Source organism: Alosa pseudoharengus, unplaced genomic scaffold (assembly GCF_046254945.1).
Source record: "Alosa pseudoharengus isolate Yale_2024_CS ecotype anadromous, Long Island Sound unplaced genomic scaffold, YU_APseudo_1.1 YU_APseudo_1.1_scf_17, whole genome shotgun sequence".
In the NCBI taxonomy this organism is placed as follows: Eukaryota; Metazoa; Chordata; class Actinopteri; order Clupeiformes; family Clupeidae; genus Alosa; species Alosa pseudoharengus.
In genome coordinates this window covers 796,197-811,247 of record NW_027468640.1, presented here as the reverse complement: position 1 = coordinate 811,247, position 15,051 = coordinate 796,197, and the positions used below count along the sequence as shown (strand labels likewise).

The 15,051-nt window shown below is 39.9% G+C and overlaps 1 protein-coding gene and 1 long non-coding RNA gene across 4 annotated transcripts in view; both read right to left on the bottom strand.

Moving 5' to 3' along the window:
• The window catches only part of ppargc1a (peroxisome proliferator-activated receptor gamma, coactivator 1 alpha), a 121,379-nt gene that overhangs the window by 17,960 nt on the left and 88,368 nt on the right, over nucleotides 1–15,051 (bottom strand). The gene's annotated exons all lie outside the window — the stretch shown is intronic.
• LOC143127131 (uncharacterized) overlaps nucleotides 11,911–15,051 on the bottom strand; it is a 4,109-nt gene continuing 968 nt past the window's right edge. Inside the window, exons 3-5 of the long non-coding RNA XR_012987512.1 lie at nucleotides 14,769–14,877; nucleotides 12,163–12,325; nucleotides 11,911–11,984 (exon numbers count right to left, since the gene is read on the bottom strand). This is a non-coding gene — a long non-coding RNA (uncharacterized LOC143127131). The remainder of the gene's footprint in view (nucleotides 11,985–12,162; nucleotides 12,326–14,768; nucleotides 14,878–15,051) is intronic.

Below are 15,051 nucleotides of genomic sequence, written 5' to 3'. Positions count from 1 at the left end.
GTAAGACAAAGGGGAAGAAATTGTATGCTATAAACTGTACCCAAAGGTTACGTTACTTAGGCTGGCTACGTAGTGCTAACAGACACATCATGATTATGTTACCTGAGTGGCACATGTTGGGAGGTCACTGCTAGAAGGCACATTTTCCAGGCTGCAAGTGGCATCCTCACCCTTGATAAGAAGAGAAATACATGTGCACAAAGTGTTAACATGTACCCTATGAATAGACCGTCAGTCATAACAACCTTCTAAACACCTTCACCTTGCACTTAGATTTGTATCTTTTTTTAAAACAGTGCATGTATGCTATAAACTGTACCCATTGCTAATGTTACTTAGGCTAGCAAAGTAGTGCTAACAGACATACAAGCAGCCTCTCTTATGAGATGACAAGAATGGTTACTTTCTGCCTGGCATTTTCTCTCTCCTAGTATGATGCAGTAAAAGTTGCATGTAATTCAAATTAGTGGCTAACTAGCTAGTTAGCAATAGTTTACATACAGCTCCAGGAGTTATGTTACAGTGAGCAGAACGATAGCTGGACAAACTAGTTTCACATGAGGTGTAAGCACCAGCGCTATTACTGTGGCCCTAGCCTACCTAATGACCGTCAAATTCTGCTTCACAATACTATTTCCACAACAGGCAAAGACTGATTATGTTACCTGAGTGGCAGATGTTGGGAGGTCACTGGTAGAAGGCACATTTTCCAAGCTGCAAGTGGCAGCCTCACCCTTGATAAGAAGAGAAAGACATGGGCACAAAGTGTTAACGTGTACCTTATAAATAGACCGTCAGTCATAACAACCTTCTAAACACTTTCACCTTGCACTTAAATTGCCATCTTTCATTATTTTATTTAACATGAGTTATAGGCACCGGGTGCAAGAAACCATGAAGGCCCTACACACAAACCTGACTTCAATATGATAATTAGAAGCAAGTTAAGAAAGGATAAAGCATTAGTTGTGGGGACTAAGTGAAAAAAATCTTAAAAAACCTACAAACCCTACACACAAACATACTCAACTTCAATAATGACAATGCATAGCAAGCTGAGGTAGAATAAATGATCAGTTGTGAAGACCATACAAAGGAATTTAAAGGTGTGGTTCAGGATTTTGGACATAGGACCTTCATTTCCAAGTTAGCAAGTGTGATATTTATCAGTGGAGACCGTTTTAAACATATTTCATCCAGTCCTTCTAGTTGCAGAGTTCGCAGGTGCTAGGCTAGCGCAAGTCATCCGTATGTGTTAGCCTGCCACTAAAAACAGTCTTACCCACTCCACAGTACACCCGAGGCAAATTAATTATAACGCCAGACTTTCGATGTAAATGTCTGTGTTGATAGTTTTATTTCTAACATTATTCTATCCTTGCATTTTAAATGATCGCATTACATTTTGAGGGACTAGTTTCTAAGCAGCGGCAGAATTTTACTTGCTCTGGTTAGTAGTACTGCGCCGAAAAGTAAACAGAGAAGCGCACTCCAATCGGGACACCTAATAGTAGCCTAGGTAATATCAGTCCGCCGCTGCCGTTGCTTATATGCCTACTACCAACTTCAGGGAACAATGTATAATTATTGCAATGCAATGCAAGGGTAATTTTATTTCTAACAGTATTCTATCAACACAGACATTTACATCGATAGTCTGGTGTTATAATTTATATGCCTCGGGTGCACTGTGGAGTGGGTAAGACTGTTTTTAGTGGCAGGCTAACACATACTGTTGACTTGCAACTCTGCAACTAGAAGGACTGGATAAAACGTGCTGAAAACAGTCTCCACTGATAAATATCACACTTGCTAACTTGAAAATGAGGTTCTATGTCTAGAATCCTGACCCACCCCTTTGAAAAGGCACGGAATACACTCAGCTACTGCCAAACACTTAAAATTGAGGGACTGTAAAAACATCACTTGTGGGGACCAATTGAAAAAGTACTACACACACAAAGTTGTGGGGACCAACTAAAGGCATCTCAAGCGGTCCTACACACACTTCACTTCAATAAAACAGATAGAATCAAATTCAGGTAGGATAAAACATGAGTTGTGGGGACCAATTGAAAAAGTCCTACACACACAAATTTGTGGGGACCAACTAAAGGCATCTCAAGCGGTCCTACACACACTTCACTTCAATAAAACAGTTAAAATCAAAGTGAGGTAGGATAAAACATCAGTTGTGGGGACCAAATGAAAAAGTCCTACACACACAAAGTTGTGGGGACCAACTAAAGGCATCTCAAGCGGTCCTACACACACTTCACTTCAATAAAACGGATAGAAATCAAATTGAGGTAGGATAAAACATGAGTTGAGGGGACCAATTGAAAAAGTCCTACACACACAAAGTTGTGGGGACCAACTAAAGGCATCTCAAGCGGTCCTACACACACTTCACTTCAATAAAACAGTTAGAATCAAAGTGAGGTAGGATAAAACATCAGTTGTGGGGACCAATTGATAGAATTCAAAAAGCCCTGGCCTACTCTCAGCTTCAATAGGATATATCAGTTGTTGGAATCAAGTGAAAGCAAAGACTACATATATTGTAAGACAAAGGGGAAGAAATTGTATGCTATAAACTGTACCCAAAGGTTACGTTACTTAGGCTGGCTACGTAGTGCTAACAGACACATCATGATTATGTTACCTGAGTGGCACATGTTGGGAGGTCACTGCTAGAAGGCACATTTTCCAGGCTGCAAGTGGCATCCTCACCCTTGATAAGAAGAGAAATACATGTGCACAAAGTGTTAACATGTACCCTATGAATAGACCGTCAGTCATAACAACCTTCTAAACACCTTCACCTTGCACTTAGATTTGTATCTTTTTTTAAAACAGTGCATGTATGCTATAAACTGTACCCATTGCTAATGTTACTTAGGCTAGCAAAGTAGTGCTAACAGACATACAAGCAGCCTCTCTTATGAGATGACAAGAATGGTTACTTTCTGCCTGGCATTTTCTCTCTCCTAGTACGATGCAGTAAAAGTTGCATGTAATTCAAATTAGTGGCTAACTAGCTAGTTAGCAATAGTTTACATACAGCTCCAGGAGTTATGTTACAGTGAGCAGAACGATAGCTGGACAAACTAGTTTCACATGAGGTGTAAGCACCAGCGCTATTACTGTGGCCCTAGCCTACCTAATGACCGTCAAATTCTGCTTCACAATACTATTTCCACAACAGGCAAAGACTGATTATGTTACCTGAGTGGCAGATGTTGGGAGGTCACTGGTAGAAGGCACATTTTCCAAGCTGCAAGTGGCAGCCTCACCCTTGATAAGAAGAGAAAGACATGGGCACAAAGTGTTAACGTGTACCTTATAAATAGACCGTCAGTCATAACAACCTTCTAAACACTTTCACCTTGCACTTAAATTGCCATCTTTCATTATTTTATTTAACATGAGTTATAGGCACCGGGTGCAAGAAACCATGAAGGCCCTACACACAAACCTGACTTCAATATGATAATTAGTAGCAAGTTAAGAAAGGATAAAGCATTAGTTGTGGGGACTAAGTGAAAGAAATCTTAAAAAACCTACAAACCCTACACACAAACATACTCAACTTCAATAATGACAATGCATAGGAAGCTGAGGTAGAATAAATGATCGATCAGTTGTGAAGACCATACAAAGGAATTTAAAGGTGTGGTTCAGGATTTTGGACATAGGACCTTCATTTCCAAGTTAGCAAGTGTGATATTTATCAGTGGAGACCGTTTTAAACATATTTCATCCAGTCCTTCTAGTTGCAGAGTTCGCAGGTGCTAGGCTAGCGCAAGTCATCCGTATGTGTTAGCCTGCCACTAAAAACAGTCTTACCCACTCCACAGTACACCCGAGGCAAATTAATTATAACGACAGACTTTCGATGTAAATGTCTGTGTTGATAGTTTTATTTCTAACATTATTCTATCCTTGCATTTTAAATGATCGATCGCATTACATTTTGAGGGACTAGTTTCTAAGCAGCGGCAGAATTTTACTTGCTCTGGTTAGTAGTACTGCGCCGAAAAGTAAACAGAGAAGCGCACTCCAATCGGGACACCTAGTAGTAGCCTAGGTAATATCAGTCCGCCGCTGCCGCTGCCGTTGCTTATATGCCTACTACCAACTTCAGGGAACAAAGTATAACTATTGCAATGCAATGCAAGGGTAATTTTATTTCTAACAGTATTCTATCAACACAGACATTTACATCGATAGTCTGGTGTTATAATTGATATGCCTCGGGTGCACTGTGGAGTGGGTAAGACTGTTTTTACTGGCAGGCTAACACATACTGTTGACTTGCAACTCTGCAACTAGAAGGACTGGATAAAACGTGCTGAAAACAGTCTCCACTGATAAATATCACACTTGCTAACTTGAAAATGAGGTTCTATGTCTAGAATCCTGACCCACCCCTTTGAAAAGGCACGGAATACACTCAGCTACTGCCAAACACTTAAAATTGAGGGACTGTAAAAACATCACCTGTGGGGACCAATTGAAAAAGTACTACACACACAAAGTTGTGGGGACCAACTAAAGGCATCTCAAGCGGTCCTACACACACTTCACTTCAATAAAACAGTTAGAATCAAAGTGAGGTAGGATAAAACATGAGTTGTGGGGACCAATTGAAAAAGTCCTACACACACAAAGTTGTGGGGACCAACTAAAGGCATCTCAAGCGGTCCTACACACACTTCACTTCAATAAAACAGTTAGAATCAAAGTGAGGTAGGATAAAACATCAGTTGTGGGGACCAATTGATAGAATTCAAAAAGCCCTGGCCTACTCTCAGCTTCAATAGGATATATCAGTTGTTGGAATCAAGTGAAAGAAAAGACTACATATATTGTAAGACAAAGGGGAAGAAATTGTATGCTATAAACTGTACCCAAAGGTTACGTTACTTAGGCTGGCTACGTAGTGCTAACAGACACATCATGATTATGTTAACTGAGTGGCACATGTTGGGAGGTCACTGCTAGAAGGCACATTTTCCAGGCTGCAAGTGGCATCCTCACCCTTGATAAGAAGAGAAATACATGTGCACAAAGTGTTAACATGTACCCTATGAATAGACCGTCAGTCATAACAACCTTCTAAACACCTTCACCTTGCACTTAGATTTGTATCTTTTTTTAAAACAGTGCATGTATGCTATAAACTGTACCCATTGCTAATGTTACTTAGGCTAGCAAAGTAGTGCTAACAGACATACAAGCAGCCTCTCTCATGAGATGACAAGAATGGTTACTTTCTGCCTGGCATTTTCTCTCTCCTAGTATGATGCAGTAAAAGTTGCATGTAATTCAAATTAGTGGCTAACTAGCTAGTTAGCAATAGTTTACATACAGCTCCAGGAGTTATGTTACAGTGAGCAGAACGATAGCTGGACAAACTAGTTTCACATGAGGTGTAAGCACCAGCGCTATTACTGTGGCCCTAGCCTACCTAATGACCGTCAAATTCTGCTTCACAATACTATTTCCACAACAGGCAAAGACTGATTATGTTACCTGAGTGGCAGATGTTGGGAGGTCACTGGTAGAAGACACATTTTCCAGGCTGCAAGTGGCATCCTCACCCTTGATAAGAAGAGAAAGACATGGGCACAAAGTGTTAACGTGTACCTTATAAATAGACCGTCAGTCATAACAACCTTCTAAACACTTTCACCTTGCACTTAAATTGCCATCTTTCATTATTTTATTTAACATGAGTTATAGGCACCGGGTGCAAGAAACCATGAAGGCCCTACACACAAACCTGACTTCAATATGATAATTAGTAGCAAGTTAAGAAAGGATAAAGCATTAGTTGTGGGGACTAAGTGAAAGAAATCTTAAAAAACCTACAAACCCTACACACAAACATACTCAACTTCAATAATGACAATGCATAGCAAGCTGAGGTACAATAAATGATCAGTTGTGAAGACCATACAAAGGAATTTAAAGGTGTGGTTCAGGATTTTGGACATAGGACCTTCATTTCCAAGTTAGCAAGTGTGATATTTATCAGTGGAGACCGTTTTAAACATATTTCATCCAGTCCTTCTAGTTGCAGAGTTCGCAGGTGCTAGGCTAGCGCAAGTCATCCGTATGTGTTAGCCTGCCACTAAAAACAGTCTTACCCACTCCACAGTACACCCGAGGCAAATAAATTATAACGCCAGACTTTCGATGTAAATGTCTGTGTTGATAGTTTTATTTCTAACATTATTCTATCCTTGCATTTTAAATGATCGCATTACATTTTGAGGGACTAGTTTCTAAGCAGCGGCAGAATTTTACTTGCTGTGGTTAGTAGTACTGCGCCAAAAAGTAAACAGAGAAGCGCACTCCAATCGGGACACCTAGTAGTAGCCTAGGTAATATCAGTCCGCCGCTGCCGCTGCCGTTGCTTATATGCCTACTACCAACTTCAGGGAACAAAGTATAACTATTGCAATGCAATGCAAGGGTAATTTTATTTCTAACAGTATTCTATCAACACAGACATTTACATCGATAGTCTGGTGTTATAATTGATATGCCTCGGGTGCACTGTGGAGTGGGTAAGACTGTTTTTAGTGGCAGGCTAACACATACTGTTGACTTGCAACTCTGCAACTAGAAGGACTGGATAAAACGTGCTGAAAACAGTCTCCACTGATAAATATCACACTTGCTAACTTGAAAATGAGGTTCTATGTCTAGAATCCTGACCCACCCCTTTGAAAAGGCACGGAATACACTCAGCTACTGCCAAACACTTAAAATTGAGGGACTGTAAAAACATCACTTGTGGGGACCAATTGAAAAAGTCCTACACACACAAAGTTGTGGGGACCAACTAAAGGCATCTCAAGCGGTCCTACACACACTTCACTTCAATAAAACAGTTAGAATCAAAGTGAGGTAGGATAAAACATGAGTTGTGGGAACCAATTGAAAAAGTCCTACACACACAAAGTTGTGGGGACCAACTAAAGGCATCTCAAGCGGTCCTACACACACTTCACTTCAATAAAACAGTTAAAATCAAAGTGAGGTAGGATAAAACATCAGTTGTGGGGACCAAATGAAAAGGTCCTACACACACAAAGTTGTGGGGACCAACTAAAGGCATCTCAAGCGGTCCTACACACACTTCACTTCAATAAAACAGTTAGAATCAAAGTGAGGTAGGATAAAACATCAGTTGTGGGGACCAATTGATAGAATTCAAAAAGCCCTGGCCTACTCTCAGCTTCAATAGGATATATCAGTTGTTGGAATCAAGTGAAAGAAAAGACTACATATATTGTAAGACAAAGGGGAAGAAATTGTATGCTATAAACTGTACCCAAAGGTTACGTTACTTAGGCTGGCTACGTAGTGCTAACAGACTAATCATGATTATGTTACCTGAGTGGCACATGTTGGGAGGTCACTGCTAGAAGGCACATTTTCCAGGCTGCAAGTGGCATCCTCACCCTTGATAAGAAGAGAAATACATGTGCACAAAGTGTTAACATGTACCCTATGAATAGACCGTCAGTCATAACAACCTTCTAAACACCTTCACCTTGCACTTAGATTTGTATCTTTTTTTAAAACAGTGCATGTATGCTATAAACTGTACCCATTGCTAATGTTACTTAGGCTAGCAAAGTAGTGCTAACAGACATATAAGCAGCCTCTCTCATGAGATGACAAGAATGGTTACTTTCTGCCTGGCATTTTCTCTCTCCTAGTATGATGCAGTAAAAGTTGCATGTAATTCAAATTAGTGGCTAACTAGCTAGTTAGCAATAGTTTACATACAGCTCCAGGAGTTATGTTACAGTGAGCAGAACGATAGCTGGACAAACTAGTTTCACATGAGGTGTAAGCACCAGCGCTATTACTGTGGCCCTAGCCTACCTAATGACCGTCAAATTCTGCTTCACAATACTATTTCCACAACAGGCAAAGACTGATTATGTTACCTGAGTGGCAGATGTTGGGAGGTCACTGGTAGAAGACACATTTTCCAGGCTGCAAGTGGCATCCTCACCCTTGATAAGAAGAGAAAGACATGGGCACAAAGTGTTAACGTGTACCTTATAAATAGACCGTCAGTCATAACAACCTTCTAAACACCTTGCACTTAGATTGCCATCTTTCATTATTTTATTTAACATGAGTTATAGGGACCGGGTGCAAGAAACCATGAAGGCCCTACACACAAACCTGACTTCAATATGATAATTAGAAGCAAGTTAAGAAAGGATAAAGCATTAGTTGTGGGGACTAAGTGAAAGAAATCTTAAAAAACCTACAAACCCTACGCACAAACATACTCAACTTCAATAATGACAATGCATAGCAAGCTGAGGTAGAATAAATGATCAGTTGTGAAGACCATACAAAGGAATTTAAAGGTGTGGTTCAGGATTTTGGACATAGGACCTTCATTTCCAAGTTAGCAAGTGTGATATTTATCAGTGGAGACCGTTTTAAACATATTTCATCCAGTCCTTCTAGTTGCAGAGTTCGCAGGTGCTAGGCTAGCGCAAGTCATCCGTATGTGTTAGCCTGCCACTAAAAACAGTCTTACCCACTCCACAGTACACCCGAGGCAAATAAATTATAACGCCAGACTTTCGATGTAAATGTCTGTGTTGATAGTTTTATTTCTAACATTATTCTATCCTTGCATTTTAAATGATCGCATTACATTTTGAGGGACTAGTTTCTAAGCAGCGGCAGAATTTTACTTGCTCTGGTTAGTAGTACTGCGCCGAAAAGTAAACAGAGAAGCGCACTCCAATCGGGACACCTAGTAGTAGCCTAGGTAATATCAGTCCGCCGCTGCCGCTGCCGTTGGTTATATGCCTACTACCAACTTCAGGGAACAAAGTATAACTATTGCAATGCAATGCAAGGGTAATTTTATTTCTAACAGTATTCTATCAACACAGACATTTACATCGATAGTCTGGTGTTATAATTGATATGCCTCGGGTGCACTGTGGAGTGGGTAAGACTGTTTTTACTGGCAGGCTAACACATACTGTTGACTTGCAACTCTGCAACTAGAAGGACTGGATAAAACGTGCTGAAAACAGTCTCCACTGATAAATATCACACTTGCTAACTTGAAAATGAGGTTCTATGTCTAGAATCCTGACCGACCCCTTTGAAAAGGCACGGAATACACTCAGCTACTGCCAAACACTTAAAATTGAGGGACTGTAAAAACATCACTTGTGGGGACCAATTGAAAAAGTCCTACACACACAAAGTTGTGGGGACCAACTAAAGGCATCTCAAGCGGTCCTACACACACTTCACTTCAATAAAACAGATAGAATCAAATTGAGGTAGGATAAAACATGAGTTGTGGGGACCAATTGAAAAAGTCCTACACACACAAAGTTGTGGGGACCAACTAAAGGCATCTCAAGCGGTCCTACACACACTTCACTTCAATAAAACAGTTAAAATCAAAGTGAGGTAAGATAAAACATCAGTTGTGGGGACCAAATGAAACAGTCCTACACACACAAAGTTGTGGGGACCAACTAAAGCCATCTCAAGCGGTCCTACACACACTTCACTTCAATAAAACAGATAGAATCAAATTGAGGTAGGATAAAACATGAGTTGTGGGGACCAATTGAAAAAGTCCTACACACACAAAGTTGTGGGGACCAACTAAAGGCATCTCAAGCGGTCCTACACACACTTCACTTCAATAAAACAGTTAGAATCAAAGTGAGGTAGGATAAAACATCAGTTGTGGGGACCAATTGATAGAATTCAAAAAGCCCTGGCCTACTCTCAGCTTCAATAGGATATATCAGTTGTTGGAATCAAGTGAAAGCAAAGACTACATATATTGCAAGACAAAGGGGAAGAAATTGTATGCTATAAACTGTACCCAAAGGTTACGTTACTTAGGCTGGCTACGTAGTGCTAACAGACACATCATGATTATGTTACCTGAGTGGCACATGTTGGGAGGTCACTGCTAGAAGGCACATTTTCCAGGCTGCAAGTGGCATCCTCACCCTTGATAAGAAGAGAAATACATGTGCACAAAGTGTTAACATGTACCCTATGAATAGACCGTCAGTCATAACAACCTTCTAAACACCTTCACCTTGCACTTAGATTTGTATCTTTTTTTAAAACAGTGCATGTATGCTATAAACTGTACCCATTGCTAATGTTACTTAGGCTAGCAAAGTAGTGCTAACAGACATACAAGCAGCCTCTCTCATGAGATGACAAGAATGGTTACTTTCTGCCTGGCATTTTCTCTCTCCTAGTATGATGTAATTCAAATTAGTGGCTAACTAGCTAGTTAGCAATAGTTTACATACAGCTCCAGGAGTTATGTTAAAGTGAGCAGAACGATAGCTGGACAAACTAGTTTCACATGAGGTGTAAGCACCAGCGCTATTACTGTGGCCCTAGCCTACCTAATGACCGTCAAATTCTGCTTCACAATACTATTTCCACAACAGGCAAAGACTGATTATGTTACCTGAGTGGCAGATGTTGGGAGGTCACTGGTAGAAGACACATTTTCCAGGCTGCAAGTGGCATCCTCACCCTTGATAAGAAGAGAAAGACATGGGCACAAAGTGTTAACGTGTACCTTATAAATAGACCGTCAGTCATAACAACCTTCTAAACACCTTGCACTTAGATTGCCATCTTTCATTATTTTATTTAACATGAGTTATAGGGACCGGGTGCAAGAAACCATGAAGGCCCTACACACAAACCTGACTTCAATATGATAATTAGAAGCAAGTTAAGAAAGGATAAAGCATTAGTTGTGGGGACTAAGTGAAAGAAATCTTAAAAAACCTACAAACCCTACACACAAACATACTCAACTTCAATAATGACAATGCATAGCAAGCTGAGGTAGAATAGTTCTAGTTGCAGAGTTCGCAGGTGCTAGGCTAGCGCAAGTGATCAGTATGTGTTAGCCTGCCACTAAAAACAGTCTTACCCACTCCACAGTACACCCGAGGCAAATAAATTATAACACCAGACTATCGATGTAAATGTCTGTGTTCAATAAGCTTAACTATAGCCTTAACTCAAAACAGTTGTTAGGCATATATCATTCTGATCTGTAGAAATGTCACATGCAGCCATGCCTACATTCTGCTTACTGCACATTAATTTTAGGCTAATATATTATGATATTCAGTATTCAGGAATGATATTTTACCCTATCATTCTATTGTTAAAGCAGTCATACCTGCAGGCATTTAATTGGGCTACAGGTTTTCTACAGGAATGGCATGTTGCATAAACTTGCGACGTGTTCCGAATACAGAGTTGTTATTGAAAACTTTGGCGTCAGCAAAACAACTGTGCACCGATGTGTGAATTCAATTTGTTTTATTCTACAGGAACAAGCAAGAGAGCACATTAAGTTGCCTAATGTTGGGGAAGCGCCAGAGATGGCTGAGATTCTCTGAAGGTTACATAACGCAATGCGAATAAACTGTTTCCATCAACTTTATTCGCATTATACCTTATGCGCATCGAGAGTGGATCCACCCCCCCTCTAGCAAATCAAATATTGATGCGCATTCAAAATTTTGATGTGCATTTCACGTTGTTTCCATTCGAATAGATAAAATGTGCATTAGCAAGTTGGATGGAAGCACGCTAACTAAGAAAGGGATCGATCACTCACAGGTTGGGACAGTGATTAATAAAACCATGCAAGCAAAGTACAGGTGTTTGTAAACTGAAAAGCAGTACACAGAAATCGAAGAAAGCTATTATTCTAATTTAAATCTAATAAAGTTATTATTTTAAACAGAAATTGCTAACGCTGCTAGATCTCACCTCATTTCTCCATGGCCAACAAACAGAGATGTGATTTACCATCAACCTCAATTAACTCCATGCGGCAATTAGGAGTCTTATGGTCATCATTCACCAATCTCCCAAGACTGTTGTCTTCCAATGCTGCGTCAATGCTGGAAAATGCATTAAAATCAACAAGAGCAATTTTTTGAAGGAACACTCCAATTTTTTGAGAAATAGGCTCATTTTCTAACGCCCTAAGAGTTTTACAGTTTTTTTTAATCCAGTTAGTACATTTAGTAAGACCTCTGGAACTGGCAGTAGCACTTTACCTATTAGCCTAAAACTTACCACCACCATTTGCCTTTCCATTTAAAGTCAAACAAAAAGACACAGCAAGCTTTATGGTAGATTTTCCTCCTATGCTGAGCTTCTACTGCATCAATGATTACTCCTCTGTATTCAACCACGAAATCACCCTGCTGGAATGGTGCTAAGGTAAAGACACCACGGCCTGAAAAACAGAATGTGGGTCAGAAATGTACAAAAAACTTCATCAGCATACATGAGCATATAAACTTAGGCCTTAAATCAGGAACCAGTTAGGGCTGGGCGATATGGCTAAAAATAATATTGCAATATTTTTAGTCTATTTGACAATATAGAATATATATCTCAATATTTTGACATTTTCTCAAAAGTGCTTCATGAATTCTCACTTTCACCCTATGTTTTAAATCATGCCAGTATGATAAAGTAGGCTATGATAAATCATACCAGTCCAATCCCTGTAAATTATACCCGCATGAAAAAAATCTTGGTTATTCACAAGTGGTTTCTATTTTAAATTTGCATGTAAAAGCAGAGGTGAAAGTAGTTTTGAATTATTGCCAGTAGCCTACTAGTAAAGTTTCTCATAGGGAAAAGTGTGCATACAAAAAAATTCAACACATCTAAATAGGGTACATCAGTTGATTTATTTTAGCCTATTTGCAGAGCATTCATCATGGCCTGTTATTTGGCTTGATCATTCTATATCTGCCTCAATGCTAAGATCTCGTAAATGTAATGTAAAATTCAATCTGGAGGGGAAGCATAGACAAACATTTACCACGAGAAATGCATGTGTGGAGAGTGAGAAGTGCGCATTTGCGCTGTCATTTTCAAACAGTCAGATGTGTACATAGACAGTATCCCTTCTGCCTAAGGCACAGATATCGTTGTAACTTTAATTTGAAGATCCCTTGCTATTTGTGTTGCTTCCATCTATTAACCTAGCTCATTGTTGAACAACACTAGCCTATGCTACCGCTGCTTTTGAACTGAAAGTTAACTTTTTCACATCTACACCTAGATGTCATACACTTTGTACATTTCACATCTACACCTAGATGTCATACACTGTCCGAACTGTTCAGGATTGGTTGGTGAGTGTGTGATGTGCGTTGTTCACGTTGTTACTGAGAGGGAACCCTCAAGATCAGAAACTAGAGGGGTCTAGATACTCTGTATAACTCATTATACTGAAAACAATACCATGGCATATAGTTTCTGATCTTGATATAAGATTAATAACACTTGGTTAGATTGTATTAGATAAGCAGCAGTTTTGCAGTATATTAATACTGTTATCGATGGCCTAAGCTAAAGTCCACAATCTCTTGAAACATAATCTTTGAATCAAGCCATCTTCACTCCATGTTTAAAAGTAACACTTCAAAGCACACGATTATACGCATTATTTTCTAATCTTGAGCATGAACAAGCAAGAAATCGTGTCCTGACTGCAAATCTTACTCAAATTTCCACTAAATAAACGTAGCCACGAGCATAGCCTACTGTAGCTGCTACACAGGCATGACTGGTGTGAAGTCTACAAGTGATTATATACATCACGTCGCCAGCATTTACACATCTATGAAACAAACCTGCCGACGACCAAAGTGTTCGACAAAAAGTTTACAGCGTCTTCTTGAGAGCTCGTCTGTGCTACATACAGTGGCCACTTCATTCACGCCTTCCGTTATTCATGCAGCTCCTTGAAATGTATTGCAACATTGACGTACAACGTATGCCTTCAACGCATGTGAACGAGACAACGACTTTGTTAAAGCCGAATTTATCCACGGTTCAGTTTGAATTACTTGCTGTTAACACGTAAATTACTGTGACTTTTGCTCAGTATCCAAAAACAGCGCACAAGACTGAAACATTAAGCATATTTCTTACCAATAGCGGGGACATGTTTTTGCAGCATGTAGGCGAACTCTCAACAGGTGTAGCCTACATTAACAAGCAAGAAAGCGTCCTGACTGCAAATCTTAGTCAAACCAGTAAATAAACATGTAGTCACGCGCATACACAGGCATGCATGATTACCTCTGGCTTGATGTGAATGTAATACCCGACATCACGTCGCCTTTACACATCAAACAAACATGCGAACGACCAAAGTGTTCGACAAAAGTTCACAGCGTCTTGTGAGCTTGTCTGTGCTATGCCTTCACCGCATGTGAAGGAGACCATTTGTTAACGCCGAATTTATCCACGGTTGAGTCTTACTGTTCACACGCAAATGACTGTGACCTTTGCTCAGTGTAAACAAACAGCACACAGGCTGACACATAAATTAAGCATATTCTTACCACTATCGAGCGGGGACATATGTTAAATGTTTGCAGCATGTCGGCGAACTCTCAACACTTGTACATGATAACACTCTCACTTTATACTGCAACCTACACAACTCAAAACCAGCGCAGAATTACTTGAACAAACAAATTGCTGTAGTCTGTGAACTTGAATATGACACTGCCTGCCTGAAGCTAGTTTTTAAAATAGCGCCTTGTGGAGGAATAAGTAGATCTCAAGACACAACTGAACATCTTTTACAGAGTTCTGAGCTGTTAGCAAACATTTCTGTTTTCCTGCTGTTTCCGGTTTAAAATATTACATACCTTTTTTAGGGCTAATGAACTTAGCTTCCAGCATTTCAGTGTCTCTGCAATTACGTGCATGGTCACATGCTTCGCGCATGGGATTTTGTCTTCGTTGTAGCATGTTAATCTGTAAATGAAGACATTTATATTAAACGATTTGTATCGTGTCAGTTTACCACATTTGGACAGCAGAAGTTATTCCTTCAAGGGAAATGAACTGTTGCTAACTCAATGTGCACCAAATTCGTAATTGCTAGCACATTATGCTGGCTCACTTTTACAATTTACTTAGCCATCTTTG